Source organism: Trachypithecus francoisi, unplaced genomic scaffold (assembly GCF_009764315.1).
Source record: "Trachypithecus francoisi isolate TF-2019V2 unplaced genomic scaffold, Tfra_2.0 Lachesis_group5, whole genome shotgun sequence".
In the NCBI taxonomy this organism is placed as follows: Eukaryota; Metazoa; Chordata; class Mammalia; order Primates; family Cercopithecidae; genus Trachypithecus; species Trachypithecus francoisi.
In genome coordinates this window covers 110,325,807-110,332,304 of record NW_022681470.1, presented here as the reverse complement: position 1 = coordinate 110,332,304, position 6,498 = coordinate 110,325,807, and positions in this window count along the sequence as shown.

Here is a 6,498-nt window from a genome sequence, read left to right as displayed (position 1 = left end):
CTCTATCTCCTTTACTCCAAGCTTCCCCTCTACTTGATCTTTCCTGGCAAAATATAAATATTATCATCTCTACTCTAAAAACAACTTCCACTTGCCCACTCTTCCCTTCTAGCTCTTAGCCATTTCTCTCTTTTTCAAAGCCAAGTTTTTTAAGTCTACCTATTATTGTTGTCTCCACTTTCACCTCCCATTCACTTACAAGTCTAGTGCGATCTGGCAAACATGTTCACCATGCCAACAAAATTGTTCCCTAAAATCACTAATTACCTGCACAGGCCTATCCTTAGCTCACTTGACCTCTATACAGTATTTAATGCTGTGAAATATTCCCTCCTCAACATCTCTTCCTTTTGGTTATTGTGATACTGCTCTCTCTTCCTTTTTCATGTCCTTCTGTGTTTTATTCTTTGGTCAGACAGAAGAAAAGGTTTTTGCTTTCCCCAGTGTACTTATGAGCTCTCTTTGGTGGTCACAAATACACTATGTTAGCTTCTGCAAATAACTATAGCCTCAAGTCTCTATGCCCAACTGAAACTTCTCTCTGCATTAATGATAACAGGTCTCAAACTCATCATCTTCCTCCATAAGCCTGCTTCTCTTCCTGCCTCAGGTGTCAAGCCATGTACATAGGTGTCAAGCTGGAAATCCGTCCTTCCCTTTGGACGTGCCCCTCCTCACTCACACAACTAATTGGTTACTTAGGCTTCTAGAGCCTGTAAGCTACTATCTCTGTAATCCACTTCCACTGCTTCTACTTTAGCTGAAGCCCTTGACATATGTCACGTGGATCATCATAGTGGGCTTCTGGGTGTTTCTTCTCTAATTTGTCTGCTACACTGCTGCCACATATCACATTACTACCAGAATAATCTTTCTAAGACGAAAATCAATCAGATCATGTTTTTTCCCTGTTTAAAAAGACTTTGATTGTTCTCCCAGTAGCTTTCAGGATGGAATTAAAACACCTAACACACAAGGTCCTCCATGATATGCCCCTGCCCACATCTTTAGCCCCTTATTCCACCAAGTACCTCTAATGGTTTCCTGTTTTCTGATCACACTTGACTGTATACACATGATGTTTCATGCCCCTGAGCTTTCTCTGGGGATACTCTCTACCCTCTTATCTCTGGCCCAGCTTACTAACTGCTGAACATCGCTCTCAAGCATCTCTTCCTAGGAAACCTTAACTACTTCAACCCAATTGGGAGCCTCTCTTCCATTCTAGAAGAACAACTGTTGCATACCTCTATCACCTCTATTATCATTAATGATTTGTTTATACATCTGCACTAGAATTTACTGTCCATGAAAGCAAAGACTGTATGATTTTGGCTGAAGACGTTATAAATATTAGCATAAAATGAATGACTAAATGAACAAACCACTGAGCTTTTGGGTCTAAAAACAAGGTCAAGTGAATAAGGTGTTTTTTATAATCAAAACAGAGTCAAACTTGTAGAAAAATTAAGTAGTGATAACAGTGAAAGAACTGTAAAAAAAAGTGCCTTATTATAATTAGATATCTATATTTATATCTTTCTCTAAATTGTATCATCCCCTTAAATGTGTTAACACAGCTATTATTGTTTTGGTGTCTTAATGATATTTTAATTTTAAGTGAAGAAACTAATTTATTAGTTTTAACATCTGGATTCAAACTCCTAACAAAATAATTCAAGTGGAGCCAACGTACTTGAAACACAATCTAGACACCATAGTACACCTTAGGCAATTCAGGTTTTCTTACCAAATACCTTAACTGGGTATTTCAATTTCTCCAAAACCAGGCATAGTGGCACATGCTTGTAGTCCCAGCTATTCAGGCTGAGGCAGGAGGATTATTTGAGCTCAGGAATTCAAGTCAAGCCTAGGCAACATAGCAAGATTCTGACTCTATAAGATAATAAAATAAAATGTTTCCAAGATTTTATCCCAATATACCTTTCACCGTTATTCAGCACTAAATCTACATTCAAGTTAAATTAAACTTCTAAACACTCCCTGAAAATGCTCCACATTTTCCTGGTGTGTTATTTCCTCTACATGGGCCTTAATTCCCTCCACTGAGAATCTCTCTGCTCTATTTCTACCTGTTTAAATACTAAGTCCGGCCGGGCGCGGTGGCTCAAGCCTGTAATCCCAGCACTTTGGGAGGCCGAGATGGGCGGATCACGAGGTCAGGAGATCAAGACCATCCTGGCTAACACAGTGAAATCCCGTCTCTACTAAAAAACACAAAAAACTAGCCGGGCGAGGTGGCGGGCGCCTGTAGTCCCAGCTAACTTAGTTCCAGCTACTTGGGAGGCTGAGGCAGGAGAATGGCGTAAACCCAGGAGGCGGAGCTTGCAGTGAGCTGAGATTCGGCCTTTGCACTCCAGCCTGGGCGCCAGAGCCAGACTCCATCTCAAAAAAAATTAAAAAATAAAAAAATAAATAAATACTAAGTCCAACTCCATGCAGATACAGTTTTCTGATTCCTTTCAGAGAGATTTTGTGCCTTTTATCACGTCCAGTTTTATTTATTTATTTATTTTTATTAATTTATTTTTGAAACAGGGTCTCGCTTTGTCACCCAGGCTGGAGTACAGTGGTGCTGTCATGGCTCACTGCAGCCTTGAACTCCTGGGCTCAAATGATTCTTCCACCTCAGCCTCCTAACTGGGACTACAGGCACACATCACCATGCCCAGTTAATTTTTGCTTTTGTTTTTGTTTTTTTGTAGAGATGAGGTTTTGCCATGTTGCACAGGCTGGTCATGAACTCTTGGGCTCAAGGGATCCTTCTAGCTCAGCCTCCCAAAGATTTGGTATTACAAGCATGAGTCACTGCACCTGGCCTACTATAGTTTCTAATTATTTGTTTTTTCTTAATTTGGGACACAGTTGATTTTTGCATTTTAATCTTGTTTCTGTGGATTTTGCTGAACTCTCTTAATAGTTTGTAGATTGTGTTGAATTTTCTATGTAGATAATCACATTGATTGTGAATATAGTAGTTTGTTTCTTCCTTTCAAATCCATATACATTTAATTTTTTTATCTTATTACTGCTTGCTAGGACCACCAGTACTAAATTTAATAGAGGTAGTGATGGTAGACATTCTTGTCTTATTCTTGACTTGAAGGGAATGCTTCTAACAAACATTTAACCATTAAGCATGCATACTAAGCATATTATTTGCTGTAAATTTTGGATGAAGATCCTTTATCAAGTTAGGGAAGTTCCCTCTGTAATGATTAGCTAAGAATGTTTACTGTGAATTAAATTTTATAAGATGTTTTCTCTGCATCCATTAAAATAATTTGAATTTTTTCTCCTTTAATGTATAAATGTAGTAAATTATAATAATACATTTTCTAATTTTTTTTTTTAAGATATGGGGTCTCATTATATTGCCCAGGCTGGTCTTGAACTCCTGAAAGTAATCCACCTGCCTTGGCCTCCCAAAGTGCTGGGATTACAGGTATGAGCCACTGTGCTCAGCCTCTCCAATGTTCTATTATATTCTGTGATAAGCCCAACGGGATCACAAATATTAACTTTAATGCATTACTAGATTTAATTTTCTATTATTTTGTTTAGAATTTTTACTTCTGCATTTATGAGAGATTGGTCTATAGTTTTCCTTGTCTGGTTTGGCATCAAAGTTCTGCCAGCACCATAAAATAAGTTGTAGTCGTTTCCTCCTGGTATAGATCGTACAAGATTATGATTATCTTGTTCTTAGGTGTTTGGCAGAATTGCTTATAAACCCCCTTAGCCCTGGTATGTTTTGTTTTGTTTTTGTAGGTAGATTTTAAACTACCAATTCAACTTTTTAAAAATAGCTATAGTTTTCTAATTAGATTTTCTACTTCTTCTTGAGTCAGTTTTGTAAGTTTTATTTTTCTAGGGAACTGGCCATTTCACATAAGTTTTCAAATGTAGTTGCATGAAGTTTATAATCATCTCCTATTGTTTAAAAAATGTTACATATGTAGCGATTTTCCTTTTTTATTCCTGTCAGTTTTATTAGTCTTTTCAAAGAACCAGCTTTTTGTTTTCCTGATCCTTTCTATCATAACTTTGTTTTAATTGTATTAATTTCTGCTCTGTTAATACTTCCTTCCATTTACTTCCTTGTGTGTATGCTATTGTTCCATTATCTAACATCTTGAGATGGACATGTGGTTCATTAATTTCCAGCGTTTCTTCTTTACTAAACAAACATTTTAAAGCTTTTGTAAATTTCTCTGCGTAAGTTTTGGAATATATTTCATTATTTAGCTCTCTATATTATCTAACTTTTGTTATAATTTGTTCTTTTATTTAGGACTTAATCACAATTGATTTATTCCTAAAGTTATTTAGAAGTGTTTTAAAATGTCTGAGCACATGGTGTTATTAAAGCTGTTTTTTAAAACTGATCAGATAACATGATCTATATGATACTGACTTGTCTGGGCTGAGACGGTGGCATGATGTCATCAGAAACCTGGATCCTTCTAGCTTTCTGTTCTGTCATCCTAATTCATGGCTTCCATCACAGATCTTTTTTGTATTTCCCACTGTTTTCGGTAAAATGGTTTGCAAGTAGCAGCTGTAGGGGGCTGGGAGCTGGGTTGCCTTGGCTTGCAAAGGTGAGATCAGTGCTGTGGCTTGTCACACACATCCTACATCATGCTACATAAGAAGGACTTAACAGCCCAAGCTCAATAATCACGAGATTTATCATGAATCAGTCTCATCAGCTTTTCTCTTTCAGAATTCAGAATTTGAAGTTCAGAGTCCCATTTTGGATTTGCTCATCAGAGGTCTGCACTGTATCCCACACCCCAGCTCTGGACCTGGAGGGCTGGCTCCAACATTAGGCATTTGGGGAATATTTGTTGGATTAAATAATACATAAGTAGAAAAGAATGAATACTCCCTGCATGCTAATCCTGCTAGCCCCAAACTAGAAACGGATGGCAAATGTCATAAATAGTAATTCAATACTCTTTCTAAAGAGATTGGAACACAGTCTACAACAAGGCAGACTTATAATGCAAGCAGAAGCATCATGTACTGCACAATCTTGGGGAGAACAATTTAATGAAAATTAATGTCTAAACAACATTCTGAAAGCCTCTCAAACATGTATATTCACAAATCTCCTGGCTGACCTGTCACAAAGGGTCACTGTTGTTCACAGCACAAGTCTGTCTACTCAGGACAGCAGCCACTCAATCCCAGATATTGTCCACAGAGCAAATCTAGGTATATGAGCCAAAGGCACGTGTATATTGGGAAGCAGGAAACCCGAAGTTTAGGGTAAATGATTTCTATCATGTTCTGTAGGCCATGCTTTGACTGTCCTGTAACTGCACCCTTCCACCTTGCTTTGGCCAAGTCAACATAGCTTGGGTGTGGTTGCTCATAAATATTCCCAAAGAGCAATGACGATTCTTTTGGATTCCTGAACACACCATCTCTGTTGTGGGAGAATTCTGGAGTGTGTTTCCAGCTCTCTCAATGAAGTTTTAATCAAAGCACTGTTTCCTTCCTGTTGTTGCTTTTGGAATGGCCTTGTTCTCTGAGTTCTAGCTTTGACAACAGCAACTGTGCTGAACTTTTCCACAGCAGCTCTTGGATTTCTGCCCCACCCCCTCCCATCTGCACGCCCCCATTTCCTCTCTTCTCTGTTTTGGCTCTGCGTGGCTCTTCTGAGTAAAGTGGCTGAAGAGTAATGAACCCAAAATACCTAAGTAACAAATGAGTCACCACACTTCCACAGCAGAGCTCTGAGGATCAACGGGTGTGTTGGGGGGTAAATAGCAGAGGAGGTGGCTGCCCAGAGAGCGGGAGAGAGAGAGAAAATAGAAACAAAATAAGCAAGTTGGCAGAGGTGGCTGAGAGCAGCTGAGTGGGCGGAGGGGGCGGGGAGCTGGGTTGTGTTGGCTTGCAAAGGTGAGATCAGTGCTGTGGCTTGTCACACCCTGGCTGACTCAAGTTAAGCCCAGGCCCCTCGGGAACTGCTAACACTGGGCTGTCTAGTAAAAATCAGCTAGACAAGTCGCCTAACTGCTGTACTCTTGTGTTTACAAGTTCTGAGTTGTAGGGCTTGGAATTCTTCGTTCAAGTTGCTGCAAAGCTGCTAATCAGGAACCTGCAATGATACTGCTCTAGGGCCATTCCCTTTCTGGTTATATGGTATCTGGGTGACAAGAGTCAGGGCAGATTTTAAATTTCTTCTTTGTACTTTTTTGTTTGTTGGGAATGTTTAGAATGCATCCTTTTTTCAAAATCTTATCTTGAAGTGTAGTGGTGGAGCTGGATCGCCACCTCAAAGCTAAGGCTCCAGGCAGCATTGATCCTGACCATGCCGAGCACCCTAAGAGGATGAGGCTCTGCTGAGAGATCCTGGGATGCTGCCCCATAGGGCCAGCTTTGCTTAGAAGCCACTGGGAATTTGTCCTGGTAGCTTAAGATATGACCCCTACTTTTTTTTTTTTTTTTTTTACCTTTCTAAGTAAA